The sequence below is a fragment of the Elephantulus edwardii genome, unplaced genomic scaffold (assembly GCF_000299155.1).
Source record: "Elephantulus edwardii isolate Elephantulus edwardi_28Jun2011 unplaced genomic scaffold, EleEdw1.0 scaffold00011, whole genome shotgun sequence".
Classification (NCBI taxonomy): domain Eukaryota; kingdom Metazoa; phylum Chordata; class Mammalia; order Macroscelidea; family Macroscelididae; genus Elephantulus; species Elephantulus edwardii.
The window spans coordinates 10339577-10362725 of record NW_006399761.1 but is presented as its reverse complement, the minus strand read 5'-3'; positions in this window follow the sequence as shown (position 1 = coordinate 10362725).

Below are 23149 nucleotides of genomic sequence, written 5' to 3'. Positions count from 1 at the left end.
CCCCCCATGCAATTTACTGCTTCTGGAAACCCACTAGAGGGTCAGGTTCCAACTTAATGGTACCCAACAACAATGTACACAGTACTTTTAGAATTTTGTCCTTGTTGTTCTGTTCCATTAAGTCACCTTTGAATTTAGTATATAAAATTGTATAGCATATCTATGTAGGTATATTTCCATAAAATCTCTAAGACATCATACCTCGTTATCTTTTCATTTAAAGCTTCTTCTAAAGAGAGCTCTGAGGGCCTACCTAGTCTTGTAGAGAGCAGTGCTGCTAATGGGAAGTAGGTACTTCTTTAGGTACTCAAATCCACCAAGTGACCCACTGGACCAAGACGTGCAATCTCCTCCCAAGTGATTTACAGGCTGTGAATGCTGTTGGAGGGCAGCCATGGGGTGGGTCTGACTCATTTGCAATGAACTGGAGTTTTCTTGTACCTGCATTATGCAGATGACACAACCCTGCTTCCTGAAACTGAGAAGCACCTGAAGCGGTTGCTGCAGAAGGTCAAGGACGACAGCCTTCAATATGGATTAAAGAAAACAAAGATTCTCACCACTGGGCCATTTGGCAGTATCATTATGGATGGTGAAGTGATTGAGATAGTTAATAATTTTAGTTTGCTTGGCTCCATAATCAACATTCTTGGTAGCAGCAGCCAGGAAATAAAGAGACATACTACACTGGGGAAAGGCAGCTATCAGAGATCTCTCCAGAGTACTGAATAGCAACGAAGTCAGGCTGGAGACTAAGGTGCGCCTGATCCGGGCCATAGTCTTCGCAGCTGCGTGCTATAATTTGGAGAGCTGGACAGTGACTAGGGATGATAGAAGGAGAATTGATGCCTCTGGGCTGTGATACTGGAGAAGAGTGTTGAATATACCACGGACTGCCAGGAGAACAAGTTTGTCCTGGAGAGGGTGAAACTAGGCTGCTCCTTGGAGGCAAGGATTGTGATGCTTCGTCTGACATACTTTGGGAATGTTGCAAGGAGGGACTGGTCCTTGGAGAGGGACAACGCAGGAGAGGAAGACCCTCTATGAGATGGAATGATTCAGTGATTGGGGTATTGGGAGTAGATGTGTCAGAGACAGTGAGGTTGGCACAGGACAGAGCAGGGCTTAGGACTGTTGTACACAGGGTCACTATGAATCGCAAGTGACTCGATGGCACATAACAATAAAAACAACATCTTCCTAAGAGACGGCTTTTGCAAGGTTTTACTTACCTTTCTGAATTATGTCTTTCATTTTTTTAAAACAAAGCAAAATTTGAAAGAGAAACAGATAATATTTCTGAAAATTGAGCTCAAGCGGCAAACTTTACCTGCTCACAGAAGATCTGAGGTGGTGTTCATCTCACTCATTATGTAAATCCTAGGGCCACGTTAACAAGTCCATCTGGTCCGTACCTGGCTCACGCTCTCTAAAATGCTTTGTTACTAATAAACCTCCGATGGTATCTTTTGGCTGAACTCTGCTCCTATTTTTCAATTAGTTTCAATAACTGAGCAGAAAAGAGAGGAGCATTACTTTCTTGAAATTTCTAAACATTGGATTTAGGGAAAAAAATGGAGTGAAAATATAATTTTTTGATATGCACAAAACATGCCAATCTAGGCCTAAGGTTTTATTTAGTCCTTGGGGGCCACAGAGAGTTTTGTTTGTATAGTTTTATTTCTTTTCAATTTTACTTTAATGATATTTGTTGATTTATATGGTGCCAAGAGGCTTAAAAAAAAAATCCACCCAAAGCAACAAAACCTAAAACCAAAAACTTTCTGCAGTTGGCTTTCAACTGTCACTGTCAAGGCAAAAAGTGTATATTCTTACTTTTTCTGAAATAAGAATCTGAAGGAATTCTTACGCTGGTAATTCACTATAATTCGTGACTGTTTTGATCACAAGCAAATGGTGACCTATTGTGAGGTGGGGAAGGCTAATTGCAGTAATTGCTATTAAGGTTCTATGTGCTTGACCTTTCATGGACATTAGAGCATCCTATCACTCACTGCACTGTACTTCAGGATAGATCTGGAAATAGTCTTTTTCTCCTTTTGACTATAAACAGTGCACTACTCCTTTTCAATTTGTCATTCAAGCATGAAATACCATATAAGCCTCTGATTCAAATACATGCACCAAGCACTAAAGCCGAAGTCGAATAAATTGAGGATTTCTACCAATTTTTAGAGCCTGAAATTGATTACATATAATTAGCACACATTTGAGCTGTGGCGCTGGAGAAGAGTACCGAACATATGCCCAATACTCATGGACTGCCAAAAGAACAAATAGATGCTCCTTGGAAAGTGTGATGCCAAGCTGTGCCTTGAAGGCAAGGATTTTGAAGCTCTCTCTCACATACTTAAGGTCTGTTGCCAGGAAGGGACAGTCCTTGGAGAAGGACATCATGTTTGGAAGAGTGGATGGACAGCACAAGAGAAGATGCCTCCGGATGAGATGGACTGACACGGTAATGGGAGTAGGTGTGTTTGAGACAGTGAGACTGGCTCAGGACAGAGCAGGGTTCAGAGCTGTTGTACATAGGGTCACTATGAGCTGCAGGAAACTCAATGACACATAACAATAACAACAATAATAATTAGTGACTGGAATGCAAAAGTCAAAGATGGAGTGGTGGTTGGAAAACATGGCCTTTGTGATAAATATAAGGCTAAAGAGTAAGTGATTGGATTTTATACAGTTGTTCATTGAAATACTTTTGTAAAATATTCATAGACAGAGACTATATACATGGACCTCATCAATGGACTACACAGGCATCAGACTGATTCCATCTGCAAAAGTGTCAAATGGAGATCAATATCATCAATCAAAACAAGTAGAGGGGCTGACTGTGGAGCAACTCAGCTGCCTGAGTTCCTTCTCCTGGACGGTGCCGACTAGAGCAGGTTTTGGTCTGGTTATCACAAGGTCACTAGAAGTTATAGTGAACTTGATAGCAACTCAACTAACAACAGAATTCTACTAAGAGCTGTTGCTCTGTTGTCAGCAAAAGATGGCTATTAATTCTGTGGCAGGGTGACTTGAACTATGAGCTCCAGCGTGGCTGAGATCTTGAGGGTAGCACAGGATAAGGCAATGTTCTGAACTGTCTTTCATCGGATTGCAATGATTCCTAGCTAACAGCACTTCAGCACAAGAACTGGCCTGCCCTTCTGCTGCAGTAACACCTGGCTTTTGTCTTGCTTTTGAGACTGAAAGACATAGTCTTTTCTGGCAATTGCTGGTGGTACAATTGTCACAGTTTATGCTATTGTAAGATAGAATTAAACACTGTGCCTTATGATTACACATAAAACCATCTTTAAAGCAACAAAGTCTAGCTTTTTAAAAAAAAATCCCAATTGCATTTTTAGGAATTTTTCAAGATGAAACTGCTTAATAAATTTTTGGGTTTTTTTTTTTTTTAAATGTCTTCTAAATAAAAAGAAAAAGTAGTATTCATCACATTAATATTTTCTGTGTACAATATGAATGATTTAATGATACAGTACCAATAAAGAGGTTGCATTTTTCTCTTAGGTTAATATGTCAATTAATACAATAGATTTTATTACTTCTAAAACTTTTGTCCACTATGAGTTAAACTGGTTCAGAAAATGACGCAAGAATAGTGTTTAGACAAGGTAAAAGTAACTAGACATTTTCTATGATAATAAATGTTAAACACTCTACTAATGCTTAACTTCAGTAATTGAATGCTTCTACTTTATTTGAAAAGTTATGATTATAATAATTGTATAAACAATACAGTGTTTTCATGTATTCAAACAACTAGAATTTAAAAACATAGCTCTTCCTTAGAGAGTAATAAAACACAACCAAATTTTCTTTTTGTGCTCATCACCGTAATTATGAAGATAGGAAATAAGAAATCTTCTCTTGCGTGATTTGTTGTTTGTTGTTATGAACCATCAAGTTGGAAATGACCCAGAGATGACCCTATAGGAGGTTTTCAGGGTCAGTTAGTCGCATAGGAAGAGACTGCTCATCTTTCTCCTGCAGAGGTGCTGGTGAATTTGAACCCTAGACCTTTGAGTTGCAGCTCAACTCTTTACCACTAGGCCACCGGAGTTCTCATGTGACTTAAAGCCTCTGAAGACTTCTGAAGGTCAGCTATGAGTCATTTCCAATTCAACTGCACACAGCAAATACAACCATAATTAAGCATGAAGTTTCTGCAACAGTTCAAACGCTTACTTTATAAATATAAATGCATTTTAAATCCTATTTTAGCAAAAATATTTTTTAAATAATGTTTTTGTGCTTTCCTACTAAATCTTGGGTTAATGGTTGGTAGAAAACTCAAGAAAGAATATATCAAAGAATTTAAAATCTCTTTACCTTGAGTATTTTGAACTAAGTTGCATTATACTACTGAAACAATTTATAAGTCTTGTGATTTCAATTAGTCAGCAACTTTTCCTGTGAAATGCCAGATACTGATTATCTAAGACTTTACAGTCCATATGGCCTGAGCTACATGTATTCAGCTCTGTTTTGTAGCTCCAAAATAGCCCAAAATAATGCACAAACAAATATTACTATGTTCCAATAAAACTATATAGAAAAAGAAAGGGACCAGATTTAGTGTGAGGGCTCTAGCTGGTGGGTCCTGTAGAGGAATGTGAAGTGATACAAAGTCATCTATTCGCTGCAACAAGAAATATTCAAGATTCTCATGTGCTTCTTCCAATTTTAAAAAACATCTCCAGAGCCTCTGTATGAAGATTTATACCCCCAGTGGAAACAGATAAGGGTCTACATTTATGCAAATGTGTGTGAAATGTGTGTGTGTGCTTTCGCATATGAAAAATATGCAAACTTTCAAACTCCATCTTACAGGAACATAGATTCTATTTTTAACTAAATAATAATTCAATACCAATTCAATGTGAATGTTGAAATTTATGTAGAAATGTCATGCTATGTTCAATGAATAAATGGAAAATAGTGTTTCTGCATTTTTTCCTTACATTGAAATTCCTAGGAATTTGCTGTTTAGCTAAACAACGAAAACTTTTTTTTTTTTAGGTCAACTTCTTTCCCTCTTCATTTTGTAAATAAATAGAAGTTGAGAATAGAGTATATTTTAAATGAAGGAAAAGAAAAAGTCCAATCACAGAGTTTATATAAACAATGGCTTATTCAGAATATAATAAGCCTCATTAAAATGGTGTTTGTGTTACCAAGTCATCAGACACTCACGGCAACACTTTGCACAACAGAATCAAATAGTACCTCCTCGTGCACTGTGGTTCTCAGCGTTTTCTCTGCAATCCTGAGATTTTGAGATTTATTTACAAAGTATAAGAAATCAAATCTCTTACATCTTAACATGAAATTTGTTTCTTTCACAGTGTCGACATCTGCTCTGTTCTGACAACAGGCTTTAGCTCTGTTTGGACATCACAGTAAGATTTAAAATTCTTCGGGAACTCTGGTGGCGTAGTGGCAAGAAGCTGTGCTGCAATCTTGAAGGTACGCAGTTCAAGGCCACGGGCAGCTCTGCGGAAGTTTGTGATTAATTGCCTCTGAAAACCGTCTGGAGGTTCAGCTATGGGTCAGTTCCGACTTGATGGTAGAAACACCAACAACATTGTTTTATTTGTATTACTGCTCTTCATTATTACTTGAGAGATTTTTTAATTGTTCTAGCAAATATTTCTATATGCCCTAAAGGATCTGGTAACGATTCCTATGTGCTTCTGTTGATTTTTCCAAACATCTCAAGAGCCTCTGTGTGAAGATTTATACTCCTGGTACAAATATATTGGCAATGATCCACATTTATGACAATATATGTGAAATGTGAATCTCTTGTTCTGTTCAGACAACAACTTCTTGATACAGGTATACATTTTGCATTAGCATAATTGTTTAGGCATTCACATTCTTTTCGAAGTTAGCCATAATTTTTTATTCAACACTATGGCCTCTAACAACAACATATAAATCTGAAAAAATAACTTCCAAGGAGTGGATTCCTACTCACTGCAACCCTCTATAGGGTTTCTCTGAGATTGTGAGACTTCATAGCAGCACATTGACTCATTTTCTTTCTCCTATAGAATAGCTCTGGCTTGAACTGCCCACCTTTAAGTTCAAGTGTTGGCAGCCTAACACTTAACCTATTATGCCACCACGACTCTGTGTAGACAATGCAATAACACATGAACGGGAGATGGAAGTAAACAGTGGATTCCCTGTACTGGTTCATCGTATGGCACACTCCTCTACATTTTTAAGTGATAAGAAAACAAATTTCAACTTCATTTAAGAAGTTCTTAGTAATAGGAAAATTATCAATTGTAATGAAATCTGACCTTGGAGTACCCAACTTTTCAGTATTCTGTCTTGTTGTTGTTGTTGTTATGTGCCGTCGAGTCGTTTGCGACTCATAGCGACCCTATGCACAACAGCCCTAAACCCTGCTCTATCCTGCGCCAACCGCACCGCCTCTGACACACCCATCCCGATTACCCCAGTCACCAAATCAATCCATCTCATAGAGGGTCTTCCCCTCCTGCGTTATCCCTCAACCCTCCCAAGCATGATGTCCCTCTCCAAGGACCCGTCCCTCCTGGCAACATGTCCAAAGTATGTCAGACGAAGCCCCAGAATCCTTGCCTCCAAGGAGTAGCTTGGTTTAATCCTCTCCAAGATGAATCTGTTTGTTTTCCTGGCAGTCCATGGTACATTCAGTACCCTTCTCCAGCACCACAGCTCAAAAGCATCCACTCTCCTTCTGTCCTCCCTAGTCATTGTCCAACTCTCTGATGCATAACAAGTGATTGCAAATACCATGGCCTGTATCAGTCGCACCTTAGTCTCCAGAGAGACACTGTTGCTCCTGAGTACCTTAGAGAGGTCCTTAACAGCAGACTTTCCCATCGTGATACGCTTTTTGACTTCCTGACTGCTGGTGCCAAGAGTGTTGACTGTGGAGCTGTCTTAGGAGGCCCAATTTGAAGCATGTTTTGTTGTACCTATTGAGCCCTTAATACAGCATGCTAATGTGAGATGGTCGTCTCAAGAAAAACAAGCACGCAAACAAGTGTGTGATTATTTGAGTTGTAAGCTAAAGTAGCTGTTGTTTTGGATCTCATTTTTAGTTGGAAAAATGACCAGCAAATTACAGTGTGAGGGTCAACCCATTTTTCTCAAGGGTTATTCATCAATATCCTGGATTCAAAGGTGCAAATATATAGAATGACACTGCTGTTGTTAGTTGCCACCGGTCCACGGAGAAGGGCATCAGGCTTGAAAGGGTGGAGGGATAGCTCTGGAGGAGACCCTTGGGGAGATGGATTGACACAGTAACTAGGGAAATGGGGACAGGTGAGTTGGGGACAGTGAGACTGTCTCAGCAGTGGGCAGGGTTCAGAGATGTGAACATAGGTTGCTATGAGTCACAGGTGACTCGACAGTACATAACAACACTACAACATATACTCACATACATACATATGTATATGAATTCCCAGGTGACAAATGGTGCACCACTGGACAACTAATAGAAAGGTTGGTGTGCAAACCCACAAATCCACTAAGAGGTGCCTGAAAAGACAAGCTTGGAATCTGTTTTCAAAAGTCACATCCTTGAGCACCACGTATGACAGTTCCATTCTGCACCCACTGTGTCTCTAAGAGTCACCAGCTGACATGTGCAGTTCATTGTAAAAAGAACACATCATATTTCAAGAGTTAGACTTGGCTTCTCTTTCATAAAGAAGCTGATAAATTCTTAACCACTGTATATAAGGAAGTATGCCTTCTCGACTCTGTAAATAATCTTTAGTCTTCGCTAAGTTAATTTTCATATTCTATTGTTGTTGTTCTTGTTGTGTACCATAGAGTTGGAACCAACCCCTAGCTGACCCTCTGGTGGGTTTTCAGAGGCAGTTAATTGCAGGGGAGGAGACTGCCCATCCTTCTTCTGTGGAGCAGCTGGTGGGATTTGAACCACATGCCTTCGGGATTGCAACACAGCTTCTTGCCACTAAAAGTGAGAATTTTGCTAGTCAAAAACTGCGCCAATAAGCACATTTTCATAAAACAATGGTGACATCCCGTGACTGCTTAAACTAATACACAACCTCCAAATAATGTAAGAGATAACAGAGTGTCCATTGAATTATGTGCTACTGTTACTCAATGGCACTTAACAAACAACAACACTGTTACCGTCCTGGTCAATCAGTGTATCTAGACTAGATTCACCGAGAAACCCTTTGTAGTATTTCTGAAGTCTTCAGAATACCAATAACTGCTATTCAGTAAACATCAGTTAAAATAATTTATGCTGATAATAATGAACCTTCCACATGAGAATCTTTCACACATTTTTCAATGCAGAAGCAAAGTTTTAAAAATTATATAGATCTAGATAAGAATTTATTTGAGAAAACAGGCATTCGCCTTCTGAAAGAGATAAATGGGTAATATATTTATCAGTACTATGGCACAGATAGAGCCTTCCTGACATCCTTATTGCTGGAATCCTAATCAAAAGGGTAATCGTTCAAAACCCCTGTTCAGAGGCAGAAATGACCGAAGTATCTTTTCTAGTAAAGCTCATACAAAGGAAACTACGCACTATTTTTACTCTATGATATTTTCTCTCTCTCATTGTCTGAACTAAATCATGTCTGATTGTATATCAGGCTGCATGTGCACAGGAGAAGACTGCCCATCTCTCTCTTGTGGAACCACTGGTCGATTCTGACTATGAGAGAGGCACCACTATTGATTACCCCATTAGATTCTATGATATAGGATAGCTACGTGACAGAACACTCAACATCACACAACATGGAAAATATATCTATATCTGTCTATATCTCTATATCATCTATATCATCTCTATCTCTGTATCACCAATATCATCATCTATATTATCATCTACACCATCTTCTATGTCTGTATCTCTATATCGATATCCATATCCATATCTATATAGAAAGTAAAATATTACAACAAAAAGTGTAAGGAGTTGGAGTCAGAAAACCAAAAGGGTCAAACTCACTCAGCATATCTTAAGCTCAAGGAACTGAAGAACAAATTCAAACCTTGAGTTGCTATAATCAAGGATGCTTTAGGCAGAGTATTAAATGATCCAGGAGGTATCAAAAGAAGATGGAAAGAATATACTGAGTCATTGCATCGAAAGGAATTGGCAGACACAGAAGAATTTAATGAAACAGTATATGAGCAAGAGCCTGTGGTGATGAAGGAAGAAGTTCAAGCTGCTTTGAAAGAAATAGCAAAAAATAAGGCCTCAGGAATAGATGGTATACCAATTAATTGACATGTTTCAGCTAAAAGATGCTGCCCTGGATGTGCTCACCAAGTTGTGTCAAGAAATCTGGAGAACAACTACTTGGTCAACTGACTGTTCCCATTCCAAAGAAAGGTTACCTAACAGAGTGTGAAAACTATAGAACAATATCGTTGATTTCACATGCAAGCAAGATTCTACTGAAGATTATCCAAAACCGACTGGAACAGCACATCAGCAGAGAACTGCCAGAAGTCCAGGCTGGGAAGGGCTCGTGGTACTAGGGATATTGTAGCTAATGTTAGATGGATATTGGCTGAAAGCAGGGAGTACCAGAGGAATGTCTATCCGTGCTTCATTTATTATGCAAAAGCGTTTGACTGTGTGGACCATAACAAACTGTGGCTGACTCTGAAAAGAATGGGAATCCCAGAACACTTGATCATGCTAATGAGAAACTTATATTTGAACCAAGAGGCAGTCGTCAGAACAGAGCAAAGAAACACTGCATGGTTCAAAATTGGGAAGGGTGTACGCCAGGGATGTGTCCTGTTTCCATACCTTTTCAACCTCTATGCAGAACAGATCATCCGGGAGGCTGGGCTCTATGAGGAGAAATGTGGGGTCAGGATTGGTGGACGATTTATCAACAATCTACATTATGCAGATGACACAACCCTGCTTGCCGAAACTGAGGAGGACCTGAAGCTCTTGCTGCTGAGGGTCAGGGAGTGCAGCCTCCAATATGGATTGAGGCTCAATGTCAAGAAGACAAAGATTCTCACCACTGGACCAATTGGCAGCATCAGGATGGATGGTGAAGAGATTGAGATTGTTCATAGCTTTAGTCTGCTTGGCTCCACAATCAACACTCTTGGCACCAGCAGCCAGGAAATTAAAAGACGTATTGTGATGGGAAAGTCTGCTGTTACAGACCTCTCTAAAGTACTCGAGCAGCGGCGTGTCTCTGGAGACTAAGGTGAGTTTGGTACAGGCCATGGTCTTTGCAATCACTTGCCATGCGTCAGAGAGCTGGAAAATGACCAGGGAGGATAGAAGGAGAATTGTTGCTTTTGAGGTTTGGTGTTGGAGAAGAGGGCTGAGGGTGCCACGGACTGCTAAGAAAACAAACAGATTCATCCTGGAGAGGGTTAAACCGGGCTGCTCCTTGGAGGGAAGGATTCTGAGGCTTAGTCTGACATACTTTGGACATATTGTAGGGAGAGACCGGTCCTTGAAGAAGGACATCATACTTGGGAGGGTGGAGGGCAGGCGCAGGAGGGGAAGGCCCTCTGGGAGATGGATTGATTCGGTGACTGGGGCAATCGGGATGAGTGTGTCGGAGACAATGAGATTGGCACAGGACAGAGCAGAGTTTAGAGCTGTTGTGCATAGGGTCGCTATGAGTTGCAAGCAACTCGACGGCACATAACAACAACAACATACCTATATGGGGGGGAGGGACAGGTATAGAAATACTAAGACAGTGACATTTTTGGCTGTGATATGAAAATTGGTAAGAAACTGTGCTGCTATCCCAAAGGCATGCAGTTTGAATCCAACAGCTGCTCTGTCGGACAAAGTTGGTCAGTCTTTGCCATGGGATTAAATTTGCTCCTGGAAAACCACTGGAGAGTCAACTAAGGGTTGTTCTGCCTCCCTGTTACACAACAATAGTATTAACAGTATAGCTCACTCTTCAAAGTATTTGCTTGATGTCCTGATTAGGGATTTACTACCGTTACATAAAACACAATGGTTCTACTAATAATTCATAGTATACTAATACTAAAGAATAAAATGAAAAAATTAAAACCAATATTCAGTTATTGTAGAATAAGCTGTCATAAATGAGACCTAATAAAATTCTTCTAAATACTTTTAAAATAGCAAATGTATAGTCCCTATGTTTAAATGTAAACGTAAGCTGTTTTTTAGCATGTGCTGTTTGTCACTTGGTACCCAAAACATAATCTGTTTTGTCCGAAGATGATTACTAATTGGTTGGTTAAATACATTAAACATTTCTTGGTTAAATAGTTATGATTTCAAGAAAGTAATGCTTGTATATGGCTGTTACATGCCAGTCAATATACAAAGTCCATCAAGAACATTTGTGTTTATATTATGTGTATGTTTTCTTAATTTTTCTGCATACCAGTTACAGCTTGCTCAACTCCACAATCAATAGTCTTGGCACAAGCAGTCAGGAAAGCAAAAGAAGAATTACATTAGGTAAATCTGATGTCAGGGGTGTTTCCAGAGTTCTGAGAAGCAGCGATGTCAGTCTAGAGACTAAGGTATGCGTGATGCAGTCCATGGTCTTCATGATTACTTATTGTACATCAGAGAGCTGGATAATGACTAAGGATGATAGAAGAATTGATTATACCCATGGACTGCCAAGAAAACAAATAGGGTGGAACCAAGTTTCTCCTTGGAGGCTAGGATTATGAAGCTCCATCTCACATATTTTGGGCATGTGGACAGGAGGAACAGATCCTTGGAGAAGGACATCATGTTTGGACGGATGGAGGGACAGGGGAAGAGAAGACGACCCCGGAACTAGGGCAATGTGAGTAGATATATTAGAGTCAGTGAGATTGGCTCAGAATAGGCTTCAGAACTATTGTACATAGGGTCGCTATGAGTTGTAAGAGACTCCACGCCATGTAACAACAACAATAGCATCATATATGTTTATTATTCCTTTTATTTTTTTCTATGATGTTGGTTAGTAAAGTACTAACAGAATCATTGACTATGATTCCTAGAAATTAAACTCTTGTTAGAAGGCAATAAGAATTCTAAAAAAAAAAGATTCTTTCAATATTTCATTCATAGTGACTTCATGTCACTAATATCAAAGATAATGCTTATACATTGTATTATTACTATAGATGAATATTTATATCAATTAACAACACACACTGACAATTACAATTCTGAATGTTGTACATATTTATACACAATGCTGGTGTACATATCACTATAGGGCTATTAGACTTAGGAAAAAATACGTATCTTGATTTAAGCTAAGACATTTTGAAAATAATATAGAATAGTTATGTGATCCATTTTTTTATGGCATCCATAAATAAGATAAAATGAAATTTCTTTTTCTGGCATGGATATTCTGTGTTTTGTTATTAACAGAATTTCTAATTTTGAATCATTGCTGAATATCTAGGTCCGTTTGCTTTTGTAGGTTTTAACTACATAATGTATAGTCTCTGAAAACCACTGGTGGGTCAGCTAGGAGTAGACTGCAACTCAATGGCACATAACAACAACATTATTATTTATGAATCTGTGCAACTTTCAGTATTATTTCCATTTCTAAGTCAGCCATGGTTGCTGTGATGGTAAACACTGTGACACTGATATGCCAAATGTGATAATGGTTACCCATGGTGGACAGTGTTTGGTGGAGCTCCCCCATTAAAACAAGCTTGGAAGCAGGAGTGGCATCGACTTCCAAAATAGCTTGCCTCGGGAAACCCTATGAACTTGGAGAAAGGAGGAAAGTTATACAAGTGTTCAGGTCTTTCGTTCATAGGGTCGCTATGAGTCATCTATGACTTGATGGCACTTAACAATAAGACAGCCTTTTAGTTGCAGAAAAAGATAGAAGCATCAGTTCTTGCCAGATCTTTAAATATTTAGAGCTCTGGTGGCCTAGTGGAAAGAAACTGTGATGCAATCCCAAAGGAACAGTGTTCAAAACCACCAGCTGCTCCAGAGGAGGATGGACAATCTCCTCCCGTGTGATTAACCGCCTCTGAAAACCCACTGGATGGTCACCTGTGGGCAAGTTCCAACTCAATGGTACACAACAACAACAAAACAACAAGAAGAAGTATTAAAAATTATACATACAAAGCAGCATTCTAAACATTTTAGTTGTTTTCATGACGACTTACTTAGCATTTAAAAATATTCACTGCCATCAAGTTGATTTCAACTCACAGTAAATCTTTAATATAGAAAACTGCCTCATTGTGTCTCTACATGTGTAATCTCTGTCACTCTTTTTCTTGTACAGAGCAGATCATAAGATCAAACTGCAACCTTTTGGTGGTTGTTGTTGATTGCCCACAAGTCGAGCACAACTCATAGTGACTCTACGAACAAAAGGCCTGAATCTCCTCTACAACTATGGACAGTATCAAAGTTCATAGAGTTTCTGGAGGCACGTTGTTTAGGAAGTGGATGTCACTCCTGCTTAGAAGTCTAGAATTTTAACCTCAACTTTTTAACACTCAGTCATGAAAAAATTATACCATTTTGAAGACATTTTGAAATTGACGTACTCCTCATTGAATAGTATGTTCCAGAGGACAGAAAAAGATTTTTCTTTACAAAAGAAATAAAGAGAATTCCTCAGCCAATTAAACAAAGCACTGTCTTCCACCTTTATTGCTCATAATAAGAAAGTACATAAAGACTATGCCATCATTATTCACGTCTTCAGTGGGGTTGTGAAGAGTTCATGAAAATTAATGTTCACAAAAGTTAAGTCTGCGTAATTATAATAAGGGGGAAATGGCATGGTCTTAAATTTACACCGTTGCTTTTGCCATCGTGTTTATGCTGTTGAGTAGTTTCCAGCAGCTTATATTACACAAGAGAAGGGAAACCCTACAGGTTATAACATGCCAACTCTGAGCATGATGGATTTATCCATCTACTCACCAGAATTCCTGAAACAGCTAATTATGCAATAAATATTTGAGAGTGAATAGACTTTGTTCTGGAGAATGAAATGACAAAGAAAATTCCACTGTGTCACTGACTGGAGGATCTTCTTTGTGGTGTATTGTTTTCTTGATCTCCATGTGAATAGACAACTTACTTTCCCAACTAGAACGGTGGCTTTCTGAAGCTGTTCTAAAGGGAAGACAGTGATTTGGTTATAGCCTTGCTACACACAACAGGAAAAACACCGAGTGCTCTGACACCATTCTCAGATTTGCTGTTATACTTCAACCCATAGATGCAACTGTCGTGTCCTCTCACAACATTAAGAGCCTTTTGCTCTTTTACTGAACCTCTAAAAGGTCCTTCTCCAGGAATCGAATCCTCTTAATAACATGTCCAGAGCACATGAGTCTAAATTTCACCATCCCTCTTTTTAAGGATAATTCTATTTGCATTCTCTTCCATAACAAATGTATTCAGTCTGATCACAGTCTGTGAAATATTTAATATTTAATATCTAATATTTAATATGGTGGTGGTTGTGAAGAATGGCGCAAGATATAACACAATTTTGATTTGTTATTCATAGGATCAAGTTGACTTGGAGTCAACTTGGATGCACCTAACAACAGCATATTTTATATTTAACTGTAAATATTTCATAGTATATCTTTTATATTGTTCAACAACACTGCACATTGAAGGCACCAGTTCTTACACGCCTCCAGGTCTGTGCTGGCTCATAACTGACCATCTAGCGGGCTTTGAGAGGCAGTAAATCACAGCACAGGTAAGTGTCCATTTCCATCCTACAGAGCGGTGTGTGGTTTTGGACCATATCCCTTTGGGTTGGCTGCACACCTACTTACCACCTGGATACATGTGATCCCTCTTCTTAGCTATTACTTTTTCATTGTCTGATTTTCATGCACATATTGAGCAACTTAAAATACAATGGGTCAAGTCTGCCTTAGTTGTCAAAGTGGCGTCCTTGTTCTTTGCCATTTTAAAGATGCCTTTTGCAAGAGATTTGCCCATTGCTATATATTATTGAATTTCTTCACTGCTGTATGTGGTCACTGATTATACATGGTAGTGATGTTAGCTTTCTTGTTGCTGTGGTTTTGTGTCATTGAGTCAAGTATGACTCACAGTGAGCATATGAAGAACAGATCTGATTCCTGTCCAATCCTGGGCCGACCCCACCATCTCTGACACACCAGCAGTCATTTTTGCAGCCCACTGTTGCAGTCACTGTGTCAATCCACCACGCTGATGGTGATCATGATGTCCTTCTCCAAGGAATAGCCTCTTTTACTAACAGACCCAAAGTGTACAAGATGAAGCTTTGCTATCCTTCCCTCCAAGGAGCAGTCTGACTTCATTTTCTCTAATATACATCTGTTTGTTCTTCTGACAGCAAGCAGGATCTTTGGTACTCTCCTCCTATAACACAACTCAAAGGCATCTATTTTTCTTCAGTCATCCTTATGCAGATTACAGATGCAGCCTGGATGTGCTAACCAGTCTATGCCCGGACAGCTGGAGGACAGCTGACTGACCAACTGACTGGAAGATATCTGTATGTGTTCTGATTCCAAAGAAAGGTGATCCAACAGAATGTAGAAACTATCAAATATATCACATGCAAGCAAAATACTGCTGAAGATCATTCAAAGACATGTGGAACAGTACAAAGACAGAGACCTACCAGGGGTTCAAGCTGGATTAAGAAGAGACCATGGCACCAGGGATATCACTGCTGACGTCAGATGGATCATGACTTAAAACAGAGAATACCATAAGAATGTTTGTGTTTTATTGACTATGCAAAGGCATTTCCCTATAACAAAAGCATTTGTTAATAGCAGACTATAACAAGTTATGGCTAGCATTGAGAAGAATGGGAATCCCAGAACACTTAATTGTACTCTTGTGAAACTTATACACAGACCAAGAAGCTGTTGTGCTTACAGAGCAAGGGAATACTACATGTTTTAAAATTACAAAGGTGTATGTTAGGGTTATATCCTTTCTCCATATCTATTCAATCTCTATGCTGAGCAAATTATTTGAGAAGTTAGACTCTAGGAAGAAAAATACAGCTTCAAGTTTGGAGGATGACTCCTGAATAACTTTTGATATGCAGATGACACAACCTTGCTTGTTGACAGTGAGGACTTGAAATACTTGTTGCAGAAGATCAAACACTGCAGCCTTCACTATGGATTTCATCTCAATATCAAGAAACCAAAAATTCTAACCACTGGAAAAACAGTAAGAGACAGATAGACATCTCATAAGACATAGAGGAAAAATATGCAAACAGTCAACAACTTCATCCTGATTGGATCCACAATCAATACACTTGGATATCAGAAAACGAACTGCACTGGGGAAATCTGCAGTCAGGGAATTCTCCAAATTACTGAGGAGCAATGATGTTAGTTTGGTAACTAAGGTGCACCTGTTTCAAACTATGGCCTTTTCAATCTGTTCCTATGCATCTGAGAGCTGATGTTAGATTCAAGTAAATGAAACCTTTGACACTCCTCACTTTCTAAAATTAGAGGTATTATTATTCTTCATTTTCTTCTTCACAAGAAAAAAAAGCAAAAAAAAAAGCACCTACTGCTTAATTGTATAATAAATAAATATAATGCTTCATTGTATAATAAATAAAAATGCTTAATTGCATAATATAAAAATATCATAAATAAGATTAATTATATAACAAAGTTTTGCCTGACTAACAAGGGTAAGCTTGTATATATTTTATAGAACCCCATAGAGGAAAGATACTGTATACAGTTTTAATAAAGAATTTCTTTATGAATTATTACTTTACTTTCAAGTTCAAGTAGATCCTTGTAAAACCTGCTGAAATTTATTACATAGTCCATATATGTGCTCCTGTTAAAATTATTCATTTTAAATAATAATTTAGTTGGATTGTTTTTGTTCCTGATAAACTCTAATTTCCAATTACATTTTCACTGCTCATTTAATTATATCACAGATCATTTTAATTACTGAGGGACAGTAATGGATTATTTAATTTTCATAAATATTTCACCTCGAATTACCTATGATAAAGACAAAAAGAAAAATATTCTCTTTTCCTTTCCTGATAAGATTTATCTGTAGTTATATACACTCCATGCAGTCTTAACGTAATCTAATCGCTTTCGAATATTACAGAAGACATCTGTTGGCTTGACAGAGGAAAATAGCCAAGATGCTGATGGCCTCTAGTGAATTAATTTTAGGCATGCAGAATAATCTTGTTCTGTATTAATATTATTCTTGTTGATTGTCTTTGAGTTGAGCACAACTCACAGCGACCCTATGAACAAAAGGCGTGAAGCCTCTCTACAACTATCGACTTTATCAAAATTCACAGAGTTTCCAGAGGCACGTTGTTTAGGAAGTGAATGCTTCCAAGTATTAATATTAAGCTTGTCAATATTTTCCAGAGCACACTAGCATATAACTTAAGGGAAGTTCCAGAAGCAAAAGAAATCACTCAATGTAGCAGTTGAGATGGCCTTTTACCTAAAGAAGGCTTTGTATGATATGCACCCGAAGCTATAATTTTCATTAACTTAATTTGCATATTATCTAATATGTCTTTGCTGAGAAGAACAGACATCATCAGAACAAAGACTTAGCAATTTCTTTATGTAAAAGCAATAAACAAGAAAATAACCCCTCCTCTCAAAAAAATATTATGAGACTTAAACTACATTGGGTAAATAATAAAAATGTCATAAAAAAAAATGATAACAACTAAACATTTCACACCTCAGTAGTTGGTTGCATCTAATACAGATGGTCCATTGAGTTTCTGAGGCTGTAAATCACAATGGGGTAATGCTTATCTTACTCTATTGAAAGTAGATGCCAAAAGCTGTAGCTGTGTGAGCTTTGGTTTAACTGGTGAACCCACTAAGGACTGCACCACTGGACTGCTTCTTGACATTTTATCCAACATTGCTACATTACCAAAAATTAAGCATTTTCTTGAAGCATATTTTACATAATCCCAATATTCTAGTATATATTGTTGTTGTTGTCAGGTACCATTGTGACAACTACAAGTCACTTCGACTTATAAACAAAAGAACCAAGCCTTGCCCTATCATGTACCACCTTCCTGATCTCTACCATATGCAAGCCATTGTTGCAATCACTTTGTCAATGCATCTTTGAAAATCTTCCTCTCTTTTCACTGACTTTCCACCTTTACCAGCATTTTGTCCTTTTTTCAAGGACTGGTACCTCTGGACAACATGCCCAAAGTATGCCAGATGAGGTTTTAATACCCTTGTCTTCGAGGAAGCATCCTCTTTGCATTTCCTCTGAGACAGAAGTCTTTTCTTATTTGACAATCCATGCATATTTTATTTTTTTTTGCATATTTTATTTTTAAGAAGATACTGGAAAAGAATTAAGACAAAAAAATGCTACATTCTCTAAAACCCTTAGTTATTGATTAAAAAAACAAACAAACAAACAAAAAACACCCAAAAAACAAACCCTGCTACATGGGCAAAGCAAACTGTGGCTCTGTCCACGTATATAGGTAAGCTATAGTCTCACAGATGCCAAGAAAACTGTTGGAAAGAAAATAACTCCTTGGGGTCAGACAAATTGAAATGTGGACTTAGAAGCTGATTCAGTTTGATGGAAGAGGTCTGTAGAAATTGGAGCATTTTGAGATCATATGGATATGACTAGCCATAATAATAAAAGCATGTTGTTGTTGTATAACGTTGAGATAGAATTGACTCATAGATGATCCCTCAGTGGGTTTTCAAAGGCAGTTAATTGCACAGGAGAAAATAGTGACAGCTATTATTTACTAAGCATCTAATACATTTCAGTGATCATTCCAAGAACGTATTAACTTATTTAAAGCTAAAAGAGCTTTCTGAGGCTAATTATACACAGAATCATGTAAATAATAAGTACAAGAATCTGAACTGAAGCTGTGATGGTTTAACTCAATAACTTCTATTTAACAGTTCTCTGCCAATGATGGGAATATTGACCTCAAAGATCGTTGCTCACATGGGAAATGGTTATAATATTAATACAGACGTGATAGGACTGTTGTAAACATCATAAAAGCTGGTGAGTGGGTTTTAAATGCATAAAATATTCTACAATTATCAGTTCCTTTCTAAGAGTATATCAATATATAACACACAAACAGGTATGTCAGTAGGTTTACATGAATTTTCTTCCCATTACATAGATATCAGGAGTTGACAAAGCTTATTTTCTGAAAAGGTTCCAATAATATAGAGGATTTGTGGTCATCCGTTTTCCATCACAACTCCTCGGTAGAACACACAAGCATTCGCAGATAACATGTAAAAGACTGTGCATGGATGTGTTCCAATAAAACTTTATTTATAAAAACAAGTACTGCTGTTAGGTGTTTTAGAGTTGACAAAGGTCATAGCAAAACAAAACACTGCTGGATCCTCAAAATAAGCGATGTTTCTGAAAGCACTGTTGTGACCACTGTGCCCATTTATCTCATAATCTTTCTCTTTTTGACTGATCCTCTATTTTATCAAGCACCATGCTCCTCTCCAAGGATGGGTCCCTGGATCTCTTATCCAAATTGTGTGCTCAGCGTATGTCTCACCACAGTTGCTTTTAAGCAGCAATCTGGGTGTACTTCTTGCAAGACACTTGAGTTTCTTCTTTTGGCAGTCACATCAGTAGTTTTTGCTCACACTCTAATTTAGATGCATTGATTCTTATTTGATCATGCTTGTTCCTTGTTCAGCTTTCTCACTCCTATGGTTCCTCAAGTGGATATGAAAATGCCCTCGTTTGGATGAGACTTACTTTTATCCTCAATGTGGTATCTTTGCATGTTGACACTTTAAATACTTCCTATGCAGGACATCTGTCCACTATAATATGCAAGTTAATTTCTTGATTTCTGCTTCTAAAGACCTTGATTGTGGATCCAAGTAAAAGGAATTCTTGCAAATTTTTTCTCTTTTGTCCATTTTGTGTTGTTTGTTGGTCCAATTGTGACACTGAAATGCAATGAATACTAAAGACTGCAGCCTTTTATTTTCAGCACTAAATAGTTTAAGTTCTCTTCCCTTTGAGCACTCAAAGTTCTGTCATTTGCTAAATTACTGGTTGATAATGAGTCTTCTGCCAATCCTGACCTCATATATACACTTCTTTACCGAGTATCTGAACACTTTGTAGATTGAACTAATAAAGAGAAAGAATAAAACCTAGATACATATCCTTTATTTTGAATGATGCTCTATCTCTTATTCTATGTAAATTAATGCCCCCTGGTCTGTGCATGTGGGAGAAGGATGGGCAATCTCCTCCTGTGCAATTTACTGCTTCTGAAAACCTGCTGGAGGATCAGTTACAGGGTCTAGTTGAGCACTGTTCTGGAATTGTCATTCTTTTCAGTGATATAGAATGAATCTCAATTTTTCATTTCATCTACACAGCAGAATGTACTTGCATAATCAATAAAACACAAGTAAACCTCTTTCTAGTAATGCTCTATTTCAGCTAAGTTGTATCTGATGTTAGCAATGATACTACTCATTTCATAGCATCTTCTGAATCCAGATTTACTTTGATAGTTCCCTGTCCAATGTCTACTGTTGCTCCAATTATTTTAAAGATCTCTAGCAAATGTTTACTAGTACTTGGTATTCAAATATTGTTTGATAATGTTTCTGTTCTGTTGGATTGCCTCGTTGGGGCGTGCTTATGAATACAGTTGGGAGAAGGAGTGGCTTTCACTTCCTAAACAGCATGGCTAAAGAAACCCTATGAACTTTGTTAAATGTCAGTGATTATAGAGGGAATTCAGGCCTTTTGTTCATAGGGTCGCCATGAATCATGCTAGACTCGAAGGCAACAACAACATGAATCAGCTGGCCAGATAGCTAGCTGCCTTCAAAATATTTTTAAGAGACTATGGAGCACATCCAAGACTGTATTTATTTGTTGAGACAGCTCAGTTATTATATCACTAGTTCTTGAAACCTTACTTTTTTTCCAACATCTTCACTGTACCTTGGGGTTCTTACTTCAGTATCATTGGTCCTTGATCATTTATATCTCTGCTGAACTGGCTGAATTCGGGTCAATTCTTTTTGGTACAGAAACTGTATACTCCTTTCGTCTTTTTCTTATGTTTCCTATGATATTTAGTAAAATGACCATGGAAATCTTTCAGTATTGTAGCTCCGAGACTTGTTCAGTCTTTTCTTCAGCTCTTTACACTTGCAAAATATTGCGTGTGCTCTTCTACTTACGGTTTTGCAACTGCAGATATTAGCATATGCACTACAAAATTTGCTGTCTGTCTTTCAATTGCCCTTTGAAATTTGCTTCTCAGCTCTCTTAGTTCACCATCTCTTCTATTTACTTTGTTGTTGTTACGTGCTGTCGAGCTGCCTGAGACTCATAACAACTCTGTACAACATCCCTAAACCCTGCTCTATCCTGTGCCAGCTTTACTGTCTCTGACACACCTACCCTCATTACCCCAGTCACTGAATCAGTCCATCTCATCAAGGGTCTTCCTCTCCTCCGCCGTCCCTCCACCCTCCCAAGCATGACTTCCCTCTCCAAGGACTGGTCCCTCCTTGCAACATGTCCAAAGTATATCAGATGAAGCCTCAGAATCCTTGCCTCCAAGGAGCAGCCTGGTTTCACCCTCTCCAGGCTGGACCTGTTTGTTCTCTTAGCAATGGCAGACTTCGGACCTTGTCTGTATGATTAGTTTCTGGTTGTGCATCTTGTTTACAAGTTTCCATCTTTCATCGGTGGCCTGCTTCTTGCGATAGTGTTAGATAGGCTTCAGCTGAGCATCTAGAGTAAGATAACTTAAAAAGAAAGACCTGACCATCCCCGTCATAACATCAGCCAGTGAAAACGAAATGGATCACAGAGGCTCTATCGGCAAGCAGGGCACGGACAGGCCGGCTGTGCGCATCCTTTCCCTTTCACAATGCATACGGCCAGCATACGTTGTGACAGCTTAAGAGGAGATGACAAAAACAATAAATATACACAGACCTCATCACCAAACATTGTCTGAAAAGAAGAGAGTTGGCAAAAGAGAGGAAGACCGTCAGTGAGAGGGACTGACACAGGGCTACAAAAACGGGCTTGAGCATGTTGGATATCGGGACCATGCTACAGGGTGAGGCCAGGATTCGATCTCCTGGTCATAGAGTTGCTGTGAATTAAGTCAAGATGATGGTTCCTGGCGACAATGACATCACTGATATGTTACCACCCACGCACAGGATATCGGATTCTATCTCTAACGGCTACGTTTTAACACCTCCTTTAAGGGAAGACGGTTGCTACTCAGCTAGATACTTCTCCAGCAAGGTTACCTTCGGATTATTTAGTAACCGTCTCCAAAACCTCAAATGACAAACACACGCTATGCTTCTAAAGTCCCGCGTGAGCAAATGGGCGACACCTGAACTAAGAGGCTGGCGAACAAAAGCTCCTTTCACGTCTACTGCCCGTGCAGTTATTTTAAATCAGGCATAAGACAACTGAAAGATGGAGATTTCATACCCAATGTCAAGAAGCACTTTAGAAAACAGGATTCCAGGTAGCAGAAAATATCTAGGCAGGTCTCTATTCTATTTAACTGGCAGCTTGTCAGCTGAGATGATACTAATGCAGAAGGTACTGCATAAATTTCTCATTAAAACGAAACATGGGCGCTTTTTATTTTTTGAAGGCAATCTAATTCTCTATGCCTGTGTCTGTCATTTGTTTTCCCATGAACACCACGCTTGAAAAGAAAGAAACAGTATGTGTTTTACTGTTATGAAAGATAAACTAGACTATGTTTGAGAAACCTCAGAAGGACAAATAGAAATTAATTTGTTTTCTCCTGTAGGATGGATGGCACTTGATGAAAAGGAGAATTAACTCTGTCTTATCGTCCTTCAAATCACAGATGTAGCTTCACTTGGAATCTCACGTCAATGGTACAGGCTTGGGCTGAAGGTTTGCTGCAGTAGGCCCAATTGAGACCCATAGCCATGTCCCAGCAGTTATCTAAGGCTGAGCTCTGGTGGCCTAGTGGTAAGGAGTTGTGCT